Genomic DNA, 16,729 nt, shown 5'->3' on the forward strand with positions numbered 1-16,729 from the left:
TGCCGGCGGCCAACTGCTCTGTCTGCCCCAGCTCAAGCCAGGGCCCCTCTCCAGCCCCCTCCCCGGCCCTCCTCCCGCGCTCTGGCCACCTCAGCCCCCTCCTTCCTCCTCCCACAGCTCCCTGGCCCAACTGGGCAGCCTTTGTTTCTCCTCCCCCCAGCCCGCCTGCCTTCCTCAAACCCCTGTCTTGGCCCCCACTGCCCTGAGACTCCCCCGCTTCCTCAGGCCTGGAAGCCCACCCTTCCCTCCACGTGCCCACGGAGCCTGCTCTCTGCCTGCCCTCACTGTGGCTGCTCGCTGCTCCTGCCTCTGCAATGCATCCCCTTTCTTCCGGTCCCTCTCCCATCTGCCCTCCGTTTATCACCGGGCCAGTCGGCCTAGGCAGCTGCTCTGACTGTCACCCCCTGTTTGAGCCTCCAGTGGCCTCAGGGCAAAGACCAAATTTTTCACCTGGAATAGGAAAGGAATTCCAAGTCTGGCTCCCGCCTACCTTCAAGGCCATATCCACTGTTCACAAACTACGGTCTGGCAGCGTCTGGCTGCGGGCAGGCCCCCTTGGCTTTGCCCACCTGGCCCGCTCTTCTGGGCCGTAAGTCTCAGTGGGCAGGGTCTGTGTCTCTCACTGCTGCACATTCAGCGACTGTCAGGCCTGATACATTCACTCATGAAGCATTTCTTGAGCACCTACTATGTGCAATATACTCCATGCTACTGCCAGGGCTATAGTATCTGCCCCTAAGGAGTGGCAAACGCTGGCCTTAGGCAGGGAATTGCCAGTGTACTGGGAGTAAGGAGAAGACGTTTGTTGAGTGGATAAAGAAATGGCATACTCAAAGGCGAAGTGAGAAGGCTCTGGCTTGGGTCCCTTCTCTCCTGAGTTGTTAGATAATAAGCCCGTGGTGGCGGGAACCAAGCGCCTGTGTTCGGAGTGCATGTTGCCCTCTGGGTTCTGCAGCCAAGCCACCTGCGTTCAGATCCACAACTCTTCCTGTTCACTGAGTGACCTCAAGCCAATGGCCTCGCCTGTCTGTGCCGCCGTCCCCGCCGCTGTTAAATGGGGATAGTAACGCTGCCTACTTCCCAGGGGCGTGGTGAGGATTAGGCAATCCCCATCCAGTGCCAAGAACAGCGCTCACTATTACTTCTTAAAAGGAAAAATCTTAAACTAATCAAATGCAACAGCGTTTACTTGAGCAATTATAAACAAGACAGAATGAAGCAAAACAAAGGCAATGTGTGCAGCAGGCAGTCCCCAGACCTGAAGCAAATTCGGAGAATTCTCTCCAATAACACGATCTGACAGCATTTATGGGAAACAGAAGTGCGGTGTGGAGACAGCTTAATTGGTTAATTGGTTACAGAGCCTCTTGCAATTAACTAGAGCTCAGACACTGTGGTTAAACTCTGTATTGGTCTGGGCTCTGTATCAGTGCGACAGCTTAGTTTAAATCAATGGCCTCCCACGCAGATATTTTTTTAAACGTTGCAATAACTGTTTAGGAATTGTTATCTACCATCATCGTCATAAACTTCATGATTGTTCTTGTGCGGTTAGGTTGTCTTCAACACAATTTTTTCAGAAAAAATCGAAGTCAGAATTAGGGAGGGAAAGACAGCGATCTTCCATCTGCTGATTCACTCCCCAGATGGCCACAATAGCCAGCGCTGGGCCGGGTGGAAGCCAGGAGCCAGGAGCTCCATTCGAGTCTCCCATGTGGGTGGCAGGGGCCCAAGCACTTGGGCCATTTGCTGCTGCTTTTCCCAGGCCATTAGCAGGGAGCTGGATCAGAAGTGGAGCAGCTGGGACTCGAACCGGCGCCCATATGAGATGCCGGCACTGCAAATGGCAGGGTTGCCCGCTATACCACAGTGCTGGCCCCTTCAATATGATTTTTATCCCTGTCTATGGAAGAAACATTTGGCTCCTCCCAGCTTCCTTCCCTCACTCCCCAGGAAGACCCTGCTTTTTATCTGGGTTCCTTGCCCAGCTTCTGTGTTAGCTAGCCAAGGTCATGTGTATAAATTTTGGTCAATGAGCTGCAATAGGCTTTGTGGAGTAGTGAATTAAGCCACCACCCATGACGCTGGCATCCCATATGGGTGCTGGTTCGAGTCCTGGCGGCTCCACTTCTGATCCAGCTCTCTGCTAATGGCCTGGGAAAGCAGAAGATGGCCCAAGTGCTTGGGCCCCTGCACCTGCATGGGAGACCTGGAGGAAGCTCCTGGCTCCTGGCTTTGGTCAGGTCCAGCCCTGGCCGTTTGTAGCCATCTTGAGAGTGAACAAGCAAATAGAAATCAATCTCTCTCTGTAGCTCTGATTTTCAAGTCAATCAATCAATCAATCATTATAAAAAAAGAAAAGATGCAATTAGAAGGGTGGAAAGGGGAGGGGTCTGGGGTCAAGGTGGGCCTCTGGTCACTGCCTGGCGCAGTGGGGATGCGGCCTTATCATGCCTGGGACGGCAGGGGCTGGTCTGAGAGGTGCTGGGCCCCTTAGGGGTTTGTGGAGAGGCTGCAAAGCCGGCCCTGGACTGCTGTTCTCCAGGCCCCTCTTATGTGGAAAAGAAAGAAACTTCCATGTGGTCTGAGCCTCTGCTTGTCCCCTGTAACACACAGCTGAACTTAATCCTAACCTCTTCTTTCAGCAAATGCCAGCTAATTTTAGCACAAGGTCACAAAAAGTAAAATAAGAAAAAAAATCCATCATCGAAACAGCTAATAAAATGTGTCCGAAGTCTTGGAGACTTTAGGAGTGCACAAGTAATATACAAACATAGGAATGGGAGACAGAGCCGGGGGTGGGGCAAGCCAGGGAAGCTGCTGGCATGTCACTCATGGTTTGCCTAGGACTGTATGAACACTTTTTTAAGATTTATTTATTTATTTGAAAGAGTTACAGAGAGAGGTAGAGACAGAGAGAGAGGTTTTCCATCTGCTGGTTCACTCCGCAGATGGCCACAACGGCCGGAGCTGAGCTGATCCGAAGCCAGGAGCCAGGAACTTCTTCCGGGTCTCCCATGCGGGTGTGGGGGCCCAAGTTTTGGGGCCGTCTTCTACTGCTTTCCCAGGCCATAGCAGAGAGCTGGATCAGAAAAGGAGCAGCCGGGACTCCAACCGGTGCCCATATGGGATGCTGGCACTGCGGGCGGCAGCTTTACCTGCTATGCCACAGCGCCGGCCCCAAGTATAAACATTTTTAATGATGACGTGCACATGTGTGGCCAAGCAGGACTGCTTTGCAGACCGTGCTTGGGAATTAGTTAGACTCTCCTAGGAAAGAAACTTGGCAACACGTACCAAGCGCCAGTCCCCCTTCAAAGCTGCCCTTGGAGGAACTACTCTGCCGTTGGAGAGGTTGCGTGTGGAATCGTGGGCGTGATGGAAACTTCTTCCATGTTCCAGGGTCCCCCTAACTGGAACGCTGGTGCTTGCTCCCTCAGGCCTGCTTGCAGTTCTGTTGAAGGCTCGTGGCCTTGGTGTGGCCAATGCAACACGCAGCCCAGGGCCTCATTTCCGGAGATAGCGGGTTACAGAGCAGGAACAGGAAGAGTCCATGTGGCTGGCGGCGGCCCCGTGGCGCCTGGTTCCTGGGGTCTCTGGCAAGCACAGAGCTGAGTGATTCAGGCTGCAAAGCCCTGAGCGTGGTTCCCGGCCCTTCTGGCGGTTGGCCTGCCCATTTTCTTTTTTTGGAAATACCCTGCTTCACAAGCCTGAAGATGCTGCTATCAGGATCCTCTCATCGGCAGCTTCAGACGCCAAGTCTGACTTTGCTGGGAGTCTGTGCCCCGGGCTGGGTCAACCCCTGGAGCCTGGGAAACGGGCCTTCAGTGGGAGCCTCTTACCCCATGGGCAGGCCTAAGGCTTGGTCTGTCTGTGTGAGATGCCAGGGCGGGGGGCGCCCATCCCCGGGGCTTTGCTTGGGCCATTTTGCCCAGCCCCTTGGCTCCTCCTGCCTCCCCCTCCACCTTTCTGTCCTGCTCTGGGATCTGTCTCAGGGATCTCTCCCTGAGATGCCAGCCTTCCCCATCTGGCTTCTTCACCTCCGCCAGCGACCTGCCCCAGTGGGGCAGGGGTGGGGCGGGGAGGGGAGAAGAGCGGAAGCTGGGATATTCATACCCCTCCTAGGAGTCTGCTGGAGCCGAGATGGGACATTCTTTGCCATCTGGGGTGAGATCCCTTGATCTCCAGGGCCTGCACCTCTCCCTGGGTCTCGCTACTCAGCTGCTCCTTTATAACCAGTGTCCTTTAGCCTGAGCCAAAGAAGACTGAGAGAGGGCTTTGGAAGCGGACTCATCGTAACAGAGAACACTTGGGGAGGGCAAGGGGTTTGCCCTCCAGCCCAGGCCAAGCAAGAGGGCTCCAAGAGAGGTGGGGTTGTGGGCCACTGGGGCCACTGGAGCCCAGACTTCCTTTCCCAGAGGCCACCACTGCAACCATCCCTGGAAGACTGGGGCAGGGGGTCTGCCCAGTCCTTGTCGGGCAGGACAAGGGGTGACGTCCCTAGGGGCCAAGTGTGCGCCGTGGAGGCTCAGGTGAGGTCGTGTTGGATTTGGGTCTCATTTTGCCTTCTCTACCGCTTTAAAGGCTGCATCTCCAAATATTCCCGGCCCCCACGTACACCCGCTTATCAGCATCTGACGCCAGAGCCTGTGTTGACGGTCACCATCGCCTAACGCTCCTGGGTGCTGGGCGTGCAGGGACATGCGTCCATCGTTGCATCACACAAGGGACTTTCAGGGCCTCAAAATCTCCTCCATGCTCCATCTGTTCATCCCCTCTTTCCCCCGACTTCTGGCAACCTCTCGTCTATTCCAGGAGGCCGTAGAACTGGGAGCATGCAGGACGGTTTGCATTGGCTTCTTTCACTGAGTCATAGGTGTCGGAGAGTCCTCTGTGTTTTCCCACAGCTTGCTCTTCCCAGTACTGGATGCTGCTCCCTAGTCTGGATGTAGCTCCCTTTATGTATCTATTTATCCACTCACCTACTGACGATGCATCGGTGGTTTCCCAGTTCCACGTTTATAAACAGAGCTGCACCCACATGCGAGTGTCTGAGTGGACTTGTGTTTTCAACTCACTTGGGGAAATCCAAGGAGCATGAGAAGAGTGTGGCCACACCAAGTTGCGGTCCCATCAGCAGTGACGAGGAAGCCTGTGGCTCCACATCCCCACTCGCATCTGGAGTTACTCTTTTTCCTTCTAGCTCCTCACCTATGTGTGTGATGATGTCTCTGTGATTCTAGCTCGATCCCTGGTGGCTAACGGTGTTGGACATCCTTTCTCTGCTTGCCATCCACATCTCCTCAGTGAGATGCCTGTTCATGTCTTTTGCCCATGTCATAATTAAGTTGTTTGTTTTAATTTTTTTTGAAGATTTTTATCAGTGCATTGGAGAGGAGGGTTACACACAGAGAGGTGGAGAGACAGAGAGAGAGGTCTTCCACCCACTGGTTCACTCCCCAAATGCTGCAGTGGTCAGAGCTGGGCTGATCTGAAGCCAGAAGCCAGGAGATTCTTCCAGGTCTCCCATGCGGGCGCAAGCGCCCAAGGACTTGGGACATCCTCTACTGCTTTCCCAGGCCATGGGCAAACCTGGATTGGAAGTGGAGCAGCTGGGACTCGAACCGGTGTCCATATGGGATGCTGGGATTGCAGGTGGCGGCATAACCTGCTATGTCACCTGACTCAGGCTTTTATGAGAATTCCCTTCCAGGGACGTGCTCCCGAGCACCTCCCTCTAGTCTCCACCTCCTAACCTGCATAACTTCATTAAGTTTCCACCCTCTTTGTACCATTAATTTATTTTTAAAAATTATTTATAGAGGCCAGCGCTGTGGCGTAGCAGGTAAAGCCGCGACCTGCAGTGCCGGCATCCCATATGGGTGCTGGTTCCAGTCCCGGCTGCTCCACTTCCGATCCAACTCTCTGCTATGGCCTGGGAAAGCAGTAGAAGATGGCCCAAGTTCTTGGGCCCCTGCACCCGCGTGGGAGACCTGGAAGAAGCTCCTGGCTTCGGATTGACGCAGCTCCGGCCATTGCAGCCAACTGGGGAGTGAACCAGTGGATGGAAGACTTCTCCTCTCCCTCTGTAACTCTGCCTTTCAAATAATAAATAAATCTTAAAAATAAATAAAAATAAGGCCGGCGCCGTGGCTCTCTAGGCTAATCCTCCGCCTTGCGGCGCCGGCACACCAGGTTCTAGTCCCGGTCAGGGCGCCAGATTCTGTCCCGGTTGCCCCTCTTCCAGGCCAGCTCTCTGCTGTGGCCAGGGAGTGCAGTGGAGGATGGCCCAAGTACTTGGGCCCTGCACCCCATGGGAGACCAGGATAAGCACCTGGCTCCTGCCATCAGATCAGCGTGGTGCGCCGGCCGCGGCGGCCATTGGAGGGTGAACCAACGGCAAAAAAGGAAGACCTTTGTCTCTGTCTCTCTTTCTCACTGTCCACTCTGCCTGTAAAAAATAAATAAATAAATAAAAATAATTTATTTATTTGAAAGGCAGAGAGAGAGAGAGAGGGTGAGATCCTCTACCCATCAGCCTGCCCACTCCCCACATGCTCCCAACAGCTGTGGCTGGGCCAGGACAAAGCCAGAAACCAGGAGCTCAATGCAGGTCTCCTGTGTGGGTGGCAGGGAGCCAACCAGTTGAGCCATCACCTGCGGTGCACTGGGTGCACATTAGCAGGAAGCTGGAGTCGGAAGTGAAGCTCTGACTTGAACCAGGGGCTCCAATGTGGATATGGACATCCCAGGTGGTGACTTAGCACTGTGCCACATGTTTGCCCAGTACCATTAACTTACAACTTTGGGGGGTGGGGTCTTTCCCTTTGGGAGTTTGGGAGCCAAATCACGTTCAAACCATATCAGGCACCTGGCTCTTGCAGTGAGCTGCATGAGAATGATTCCAGCTTCAGTTTTGCCGCGGAGGGAAGTAAGCTTGGGCGAGGGCAATGACTTGGCCCCCTGAGTTGGGCAGAACCAGAACTGGAAGTGAGGCCAGTTTGGAGCCGGCGCCGAGGTTCCGTCCAGTGTCCCATGCAGCCTCGCTGGTGTGGTCTGCTTCGCAAGGCGGGATAGGTCAGCTGGCCAGTGGAGTGCCATCCACAGAAGCCTGACCACAGCAAGCCCAGCTCTGCCCTGTCCTGCTTCACCAGCTGTGAGCGGCTGCCTCTCACTCCGGAGCAGTCTGGAGGGCCTGGCTTCCAGCCAGGCAGTCTGGCGGGGTGGGGGCGGGGTGGGGGCGGGGCGTCGTTTGCGGCACAGGCGCCAGCTGGCTGTGTTTCTCAACTCCCTGGCTGACTGCCCAGATGCTCCTGACCCGGGGTCATGGTGGGCAGCTTGGGAGTGGAATGGGGGCTGCCAGAGGCGGGGCGGGTGGGGAGGGGTCTGAGACCAAATCCTAGACCTGATTTGGAGGATGGGAGTGATGTGTGAGGGTGGATTGGCCGCCGGAAATCGGGCTTTGCCACCTATGTCTGTGAACTTCCCGAGAGGCGCTGGACGGGTCTCCTAGCTGCCAGCTTCCTCCCTTGTTGTCCCCACATCAGCCCTGCCTCTGCCACCGCCTTCCTGTCTCCCCCGCCCCGCCCCGTTCTGGGCTTCGTCATTTCTGGGGGTGAGCAGTCCGTATTTGAATTTTGCCTTCTCCCACTTTCTTCAGTGTTTGCTGGGCTACCCCAGATCTGACTGATTTACTATTGAAGCTTCTTACGTATTAAACTGGTGTTGGAGGCTGGCGCTGTGGTGTAAGGGGTTAAGCCGCCGCCTGCAACACTGGCATCGCCTATGGGTGTTGTTGGTTCAAGACCCAGTTGCTCCACTTCTGACCCAGCTCCCTGCTAATGTGCCTGGGACAGCAGCAGAAGATGGCCCAAGTCCTCGGGCCCCTGCACCCATGTGGAAGACCCAGAAGAAGCTCCTGGCTTCAGCCTGGTAATTGTGGCCATTTGGGGAGTGAATCAGCAGATGGAAGATCTCTCTATCTCCTCCTCCTCTCTCTGTAACTTCACCTTTCAAATAAATAAAATAAATCTTTTTTTTTTTTTTTGGACAGGCAGAGTGGACAGTGAGAGAGAGAGACAGAGAGAGAAAGGTCTTCCTTTGCCGCTGGTTCACCCTCCAATGGCCGCCGCTGCAGCCGGCGCACCGCGCTGATCCTGGCAGGAGCCAGGAGCCAGGTGCTTTTCCTGGTCTCCCATGGGGTGCAGGGCCCAAGCACCTGGGCCATCCTCCACTGCACTCCCTGGCCATAGCAGAGAGCTGGCCTGGAAGAGGGGCAACCGGGACAGAATCCGGCGCCCCAACCGGGACTAGAACCCGGTGTGCCGGCGCCGCAAGGCGGAGGATTAGCCTATTGAGCCACGGCGCCGGCTATAAAATAAATCTTAAAAAAAAAAAACAACCTGGTGTGAATCAGGGAAGTCATGAAACCTCTCCAAGTCTCTGTTTTCCCATCTGTAAAATGGGTTGGAGTGGCTAATACCCTCCTCAGGAAGCTCTGGGCTCTAGGGGCCTCCTTATCCTGCTCCCAACCCCCACAAACTGGCCCCCGGTTTCTCCCCACCCTTCTGACCCTCCTCCTACACCAATTGCTAGAGCAAGGGCCAAAAGTTCTACTACACATTTGGCTCTTGTGGTTGCTCCATTATTTTTAGGGGACAGAGCCCTGGTTTTTCAGCCTGGTACTGGGGCCTTTCTGGGTCATGCTGGCCTCTCCCGCCCTTTCCACATTCACCCAGCTCATTGTCTACCTAGGGCCCACTGTGGGCCGAATCGTGTCCTCCCCCTAAATCCGTGTGTGGAAGCCCTAACTCCTAGTACCTCAGGATGTGACTTTATTTGGAGATTAAGTCTTTTAAAGAAGGAAATCAAGTTTAAGTGAGGTCATGAGGGGTAGGCGCTGGCCCAGTGTGACTATGACTGGTGACCATATAAGAAGAGGAGATTAGGACACACACCACACACTGCACAGGGACAACCACGTGAAGCCACCAGAGGAAGGCACAAGCCAAGGAGGGGCCTGGGGGGAAAGCAGCCCCACCAATACCCCCAGCACCTGCCGCTCCAGCCACGCAGCCTGCCCGGTCCTTGATGCGGGGCTCCTCAGGGACCTCTGCGTTCCACCCCGGACCAGCTGGTCCATGGCTGCCCAAGGCGTCCACCGCAAGCGTAAGCAACACACCTCAGCCTCCGTACCCCCAGCCGGCATGCCTTCGTTTCTCAGCACTCTAGAACCTTCTCAGACCGGAAGTGGCCGACGTTAGAGGTCTGCCTGCTGTCCCTTTCCCCCCTGCTTCTCTCCTACAAGAGCCGCAGCAAATGCTGCTCTTTCTGGGGGTGGGGTGGGGTGGGGGGGCGTGGCTGCACCTGCATCCACCAAGGAGCCTGTGGCTGGCGTCCGGCAGGGGTGCCCACCACACCCGTCGTATGCAGGAGTCAGTGTCTCATCAGGAATGGCCTTGGTCTCAGGCTCAGGTCCCTCAGGGTCCACCTGCCCACAAGGACTTGACAGAGGAACCACAGGTCTGACCACAACCTGCTTGTTTATAACTGGACACTGGGGACACCTTAAATCCCCGTTCATTCGGCCCATTGCCCTGCCTCCACCCTCCCCTCTGACTGCGGTCCCTGGACCCCTAGCCCCCTGCGAAGCTGAGCTTTGCGGGCACCCAGGCATGACCCAGGGGCTCCCCGCCACTCTCTGCACTGCCGTCTCTGCACAGGGACAGCGCCTGCCTCCTTCTTTGTGCCTAACCTTTGAGATCCTCTGGGCGGGGACCCCTCAAAGACAAAATGACCAAGGAGTGGGTTCAAGCCCCAAGTGGCTTTCATTTGCAGCTCTAGAAGCAGGCAGCTCCTCATTGGTAGAGAGGAGGAGGGGTGCTCCCGCTCTGAGCGTGGAGCTTGGTCTCTAGGGGCAGGAAAGGGCTGGCCAGCAGAAACAGAACCAGAGTGGAACTGGCGGCTGCTTCCGAGTTGCTCCCCTTCTAGGTTATTTATGTATTTATTTATATCTTTAAAAGATTTATTTATTTGAAAGGCAGAGTTACAGAGAGAGAAAAGTCTGGTTCACTCCCCAGATGGCTACAACAGCCAGAGCTGTGCCGATCTGAAGCCAGGAGCCAGGAGCTTCTTCCAGGTCTCCCACGCAGGTGCAGGGGCCCAAGCACTTGGGCCATCTTCCACTGCTTTCCCAGGCCATAACAGAGAGCTGGATTGGAAGTGGAGCAGCCAGGACTTGAACCGGCACCCTTATGGGATGCCGGCACTGCTTCACCTGCTGTGCCACAGCACCGGCCCCTTCTTCTAGGTTTAAAGCCGAGGGGACTGGCTTTTCGTGCCAGCTACCACCAGCCTGTGTTTGGATTTGGCGTCTCCCAATTTCTCAGAAGATCAGATAAACAACTTTGGCTTGGCTGTGTGGATATTAGCAGGAGTGAGTCCGTTTCGTCCTGGTCAGCTGACCTGGGTCTAGGGGTCGGGTCTTGTGTGGACAAGGGGAGGGGGGAGGGTACGCCAGGCAAGGGCGGGACCAGGACACGTGGGCAGAGCGGGGACATTGCCAGACAGCAGCAGCCAGTGGGTCCGGGAGGAGGGGTGACTGATTTCTCCTTGCAGGGCTGTCACTGGGCGTCCTCTTCAGCCCCCTGAGCTTCACTTCCTCACTAGAAAGGCAAGTCTGGGACTGGCACTGTGGCGCAGTGGGTTAAGCCATTGCCTGTGCTGTCAGCATCCCATATTGGAGTGCTGGTTCAAATCCCGACTGCTCTGCTTCCGATCCAGCTCTCTGCTGTGGCCTGGGAAAGCAGTAGAAGATGGCCCAAGTCCTTGGGCCCCTGCTCCCATGTGATAGACCTGGAAGAAGCTCCTGGCTCCTGGCTTTGGCCTGGCCAGGAATGACCATTACAGCCAGTTGTGGAGTGAACCAGAAGATGGAAAACCTCTCTCTGTCTCTGTCTCTTTGTCTGTGGCTCTGCCTCTAAAATAAATAAATAATTTTTTTATTTGACAGGTAGAGCTATAGACAGTGAGAGAGAGACAGAGAGAAAAGTCTTCCTTCCGTTGGTTCACTCCCCAAGTGGCCACTACGGCTGGTGCACTGCGCTGATCCGAAGCCAGGAGCCAGGTGCTTTTTCCTGGTCTCCCATGTGGGTACGGGGGCCCAAGCACCTGGGCCATCCTCCACTGTACTCCTGGCCACAGCAGAGAGCTGGACTGGAAGAGGAGCAACCCGGACAGAACCGGTGCCCCAACCAGGACTAGAACCTGGCGCCCATATGGGATGCCAGAGCCACAGGCGGAGGATTAACCAAGTGAGCCACGGTGCCGGCCCCAAATAAATAATTTGTAAAGTCTCTAAGCATAAACGGGTGACTGTGTTATGACGATTAATGGTTGTTTCAGGAGGCCTGGGGTCAGCTTGGTGGAGGGGTGGGGCTGCTGGGTGATGGAAGCCTCCGCAGTGGCTGGGATTTGGGGTGTCTGGGCTGCGGCCAGACATAGGCCTTCCCATCCTCGGGGCTGTTGGGGCAGGGCTGGGCCCCCCGCGGGAACTGTCCAGCAAAGCTTGCAGAAGCAGGAATTCCTCACCATGGCCGAGCTCACCGTGAGCGCCGTTGGAAGCTGGAGGTGTCAGCCCAGTGTGGCCGCTGCTGGAGGAACCGGCACCTCCCTCTCACTCTGTGGTCTGTGGTCTCGGCTCTGGTCCTGCGGCTCTAACACCCTGCAGGACCCAGCAGCAGCTCAGGCCCGGCCTCTGCAGTCCACGAGAGGGCCAGGGTGAGAGCAGGGTGGGGGCAGGAAGGGCCGCTGGGCCTGGGGCAGGAGGGGGGCAGGCCCTGGAAACAGAGGCTGCAGCACCTCGGGACCAGGGTGAGGGTGCAGGCGTGAAGGCAGCCACGTTGGCATGGGCAGCAGGATGGCTGGGGGTTCTGCAGTCCGCCCCAGCTCCCCACACCGGGTGGCACCCGGAGCTGTTGCTTGACAAGACAGTCAGCCTCCTGAGCCCTGTGGGAGAGCGCCGAGGGCAGGAAGGCTGGTATGCTGTGTGGCCAGCCCTAGCACCCCTACCTCTCCTTGCTTTGCAAACTTCACCCCAACCAGGCCTTATCCTGCACACCTGCTTTGTCAAATGGGCGGTGTCTCTGCTGTCCCCACCCCTCTGTCTGTAGGAAGCCCTCCCAGGTGCCTTTGCCTGGTTGTCATGCGTCTGCCTTTACTCGCTCTACTCCTCCCGGGGCCTAGGATGAGGCCCGGTGTGCAGCGCTCACTAAGTATTTGTAACACGGCTGGATGAGCCTGTGCACGGATGGGTGAGACACAGGCAGATGTGTGGACAGCTGAGGAGTCGGTCGGGGCGTGAAAATGCGTGTTTGTGACATACATGGGGGTGGATGCACGAGGGTGGCTAGATGGGTGGGTGGGGGATATCATGCATACGCAGGCATGGAGAGAAAGGATGGGAAGACTTACAGGAAGCCAACAGTGGATAATGAGTGCATGGGTGATGGAGAAGTCAGTAGTCAGTGAACTTGATCTTGACGGGTGTGCACGAGGGGTGGTTGGAGATTGGGGATCAGATCCGGGAGAGGTGGACTCCTCATTCCCAGGCAGGTATCTGGGATGCCTGGGGTGTCCCCTGTTGAGGGGACCTAGCACATCCAGTCCAACGATCAGGGTCTCTGGGCTGACCTGTTCGGGGGTGGCACATGGACCCTCCCCGCCGGGAGACTGGAGAGGAGGAAAGCTGTGGCAGACAGAGGATGAGGGGTGAGAGCTGAGCCCCGAGCCTCGGCCGCAGCCAGACAAGCTTGTGTCCAGGAAGAGCTCCTGGGGTACGAGGGAATGGGGGTGCCTGGGGAGAGCAGGGGTGGCTGGGGAGTACCTGGGTTCCGTGGGGTGCAGCCCCCGGCTCTGGGTCAGGTCTGCCCTGCCACTGTCTCAGCCAGTGCCCCAGCGGGAGGTGTGCCCCCGACCCCACCATGGGCAGCCAGAGGAAGGTCGGGAGATGTCCTGGGAGAAGCCACAGGATGCCCCAGCTGCCCGTCACACAGCCCGCACCTCCCTGGCAGAGCTGGGGTGCCCAGGCGGCTCCAGGTAGCAGGGGCGAGCAGTGCGCCACAGTTAGAATGTGGCCCCCCCAAAGTCCATTGCGACAGCGCTGAACAGTGGGAGCTCAGTGGGGAGATTGGGCCACGGAGGCCCTGCCTGCACGAGTCCACTGATGCTGGTGTGTAGGAAGCGCCCCTCCCCTGTCCCTCTGTCACCGTGTGACACCTTGCAGCAAGGGGCCCAGGTGAGTTTCCTTGGGCCAGATGCACCAGCATCCAGAACCCACAAGCCAAACACAGTCTGTGATGGCCCTGGGATGCAATGGGGCCACGCCCACTGTGCCAAGTGCCCTGCCCCGCCCCCTCAGGAAGCTCCCCGACTGGAGCGGGCACACTCCAGCCTCTGGTTTCCTGGAGAGCGCTCGGCGCACACATCAGGAGACAGGCCCAGAGACGGTCACACAGGTGCCTGTTTCCACTTCTCTCAAAGACGGAGGCTGGCTGGGTCCCTCCCACCCCCAACCCCCGCCCTGCCTGAGACAAGTGAGTGCAAACAGACGCAGCAAGACCACAAATGGTTTCCCACACCTGCCATTATGATCCGGGTTATTTCGGCCTCCCACGAGACCATGGTGAGCTGTGGTTCAGAGCTTGGTTTTGGGTAGCTGAAGTCCCAGGCTTGGATTCCAGCTTCCCTGTTGATAGCTGTGTGTCCTTACATGAGTGACTTAACCTGTCTGTGCTTCTGTGCTAGCGGACCTCCCTCCTAAGGGCACTGGTGAAAGCGAGTTCAGGGGCCAGCACTGTGGCGCAGCGGGTAAAGCTGCCACCTGCAGTGCCGGCATCCCATATAGATGCCGGTTCAAGATTGGCTGCTCCGCTTTTGATCCAGCTCTCTGCTATGGCCTGGGAAAGCAGTAGACGATGGCCCAAGGCCTTGGGTCCCTGCACTCATGTGGGAGGCCCAGAGGAAGCTCTTGACTCCTGGCTTTGGATTGGCCCAGCTCCGGCTGTTGCGACCATCTGGGGAGTGAACCAGCGGATGGAAGACCTCTCTCTCTTTCTCTGCCTCTCCTCTCTCTGTGTAGCTCTGACTTTCAAATAAATAAATCATAAAAAAAAAATAAAGTGAGCTCCTTGCAGGAGGAGCCTGGGACAGCTTGGGCACTGGGTGAGGCTGAGTGATGTGTGTGTGTGTGCATAGACAGCCGCGTGAGATCCCTGCGTGCAGACGGGTCAGTGGGCGAGTGTGAATGTGTGTGGGTGTGAGTGCGAGCATTCACGTGTGGATGCCATGGTTACGTGGGGTAAGGCAAGCAGTGACTGTACACGTGTACACAATGTGAGCTGGGCGGAGCTCTCGGCCGTGTGCGTGTATGGGGGGTCTGTGTATGTGTATAAGTCTGTGTATGGGGTGTCTGTATGTCTGTGTGTTGGGGGTGTGTGCGTGTGGTGTATGTGCTGTGTGGGGTGTGAGTGTGTGTGTATATGTGTGTGGGGTGTCTGTGTATATCTGTGTATGTGTATGTTAGTGTGTGTATATGAGTGTGTCTGTGTGTGGGTGTGTGTGTGTGGTGTGTATCTGTATGTGTGTATTGGGGGTGTCTGTATATCTCTATATGTGTGTGTGGTATGTGTGTGTGTAGGGGTGTGTCTGTGGGGGGTATATGTTTGTGTATCTGTGTGTATGTCTGTGTGTATATGTGTATATATGTGTGCGTGCTTTGGGGGTGTGTGTATGTGTATATATATGTGTGTGTGGTGTGTGTGGTGTACATGGGGTGTGTATATGTGTGTATGTGTGGGGGTGTGTATGTGTGTGCATGGTGTATGTGCTGTGTGTGGGGTGTGAGTATGTGTGTGTGTATGTGTGTGGGGTATGAGTATATGTGTGTGTGGTATGTATATGTGTGTGTGTGGCGTGTGAGTATGTGTGTGTGTGGTATGTATATGTGTGTATGTGTGTGGCGTGTGAGTATGTGTGTGTGGTGTGTATGTGTGCGTGGTGTGTATGGTGTGTATGTGTATATGTGTGTGTGGTGTGTATGTTGTGTGTGTGTGTCTGTGTGTGGTGTGTATGGTGTGTGTGTATGTGTCTGTGTGTGGGACAGAGAAGCCAGAAACCTCCCAGAGAGCACCGTGGCTCGACCCTCCCTGCCCACAGCCTGGCAGCTGGAGCCAGGGGACAGGAAGTGAGGAGGCCGGCGGCCCTGAGTGGGTGCCCAGGAGGCAGGGACGGGGAGGACGCAGAAGGAGAGCAGGTGCTGGGAGTTCCTGGGGGCGGACAGCACGGTGCCCACACGGGGAGGGGGAGGGGCGGGGCAGAGACCCTGTGCGCAGGCTGTGCCAGCTGGGAGCTGTGGGAGTGCAGGGCCCAGCACCCGCAGTCCTGGCTGGCTAAGGCACGGTACGAGGCCAATGGACAGACGAGCGAGGGGCAGTGGAGCCTGCACAGCATAACCCTGCTGTCCATCCGGCCCTGCGTTCTCCGGGTCAGGGCCCTGTCTGAACGGCTCCTCGCTGGAGGTGAACGGACCAATGGTGAAATGATAAAGCCGCATCTCTGGAGTCTGAAATCCCCTCCCTCCCCTGCAGCCCCGCCTCTCCCTCTCTCTCCACCTCCCCGTGGACTCCCCTAGCACGGCTGGCACCTCTCAGCCCCTAGCAGTACCCAGCAGGACTGTGCCTGGCTGTGTGTGTCCCTTCTTGGCCCTGGGGGAGGTCAGGGGCCAGCCAGCGACACCACGGGGGACCGGAGCAGTAGCTTCCCCTTAGTGGAAAAATAAAAGAATGTGGTTGCTTCCGGTTGCTTCTGGTCTTTTCTGGACGTGCTGGCGTCTGCCTGGGGTGGCTGCCCTCCTGTGAAGGCCCCACTGGCCAGGCCCGAGGACTCTGTAGGTTCCAAGCTCTTTGACTCTCCATGTCAGATCAAACACACTAGGACATGGGCTACCCAGACCTAACGGAACAGTCCCAGGTGGGACTGAAGGTCTGGGTCATGAATATTTTTGAAAGGATTTGTGTCATCTTTTAAAAAAAAGATTTATTTATTCATTTGAAAGTCAGAGTTACAGAGAGAGAGAGAGAGAGAGAGAGAGAGAGAGAGAGGTGTCTTTCATCTTCCAATTGGTTCACTCCCCAATTGGCCGAAATGGCCGGAGCTGCGCTGATCCGAAGCCAGGAGCCAAGAGCTTCTTCTGGGTCTCCTACATGGGTACAGGGGCCCAAGCACTTGGTCCATCTTCCACTGCTTTCCCAGGCCATAGCAGAGAGCTGGATCGGAAGAGGAGCAGCCGGGACTCGAACCAGTGCTCATATGGGATGATAGCACTTCAGGCCAGGGCGTTAACCTCCTGTGCCACAGCACCGGCCCCCTTGTATCATCTTTAGAATGTGGCACTTTGATAATGTCTGGACACTGCACTGCTATTTTGATTATGGCTGATTCCCTACTATGCTTGGCACTTAATAGGTGTGCAGCAAACACTGGCGGGTCAGTAGCAATTGTTGGGATTTGAACCTGGCCTTGCAAATGATCCTATGAGCTGAGTTTATCAGGAACATGATGGACGCGGTGTTAAACAGGTATTGCTTTAAAAAAATATTTATTGGCCAGCGCCGCGGCTCAATAGGCTAATCCTCTGTCTGCGGCGCCAGCACACCGGGTTCTAGTCCCGGTC

This window comes from Oryctolagus cuniculus, chromosome 17 (genome assembly GCF_964237555.1).
Source record: "Oryctolagus cuniculus chromosome 17, mOryCun1.1, whole genome shotgun sequence".
NCBI classification, from domain to species: domain Eukaryota; kingdom Metazoa; phylum Chordata; class Mammalia; order Lagomorpha; family Leporidae; genus Oryctolagus; species Oryctolagus cuniculus.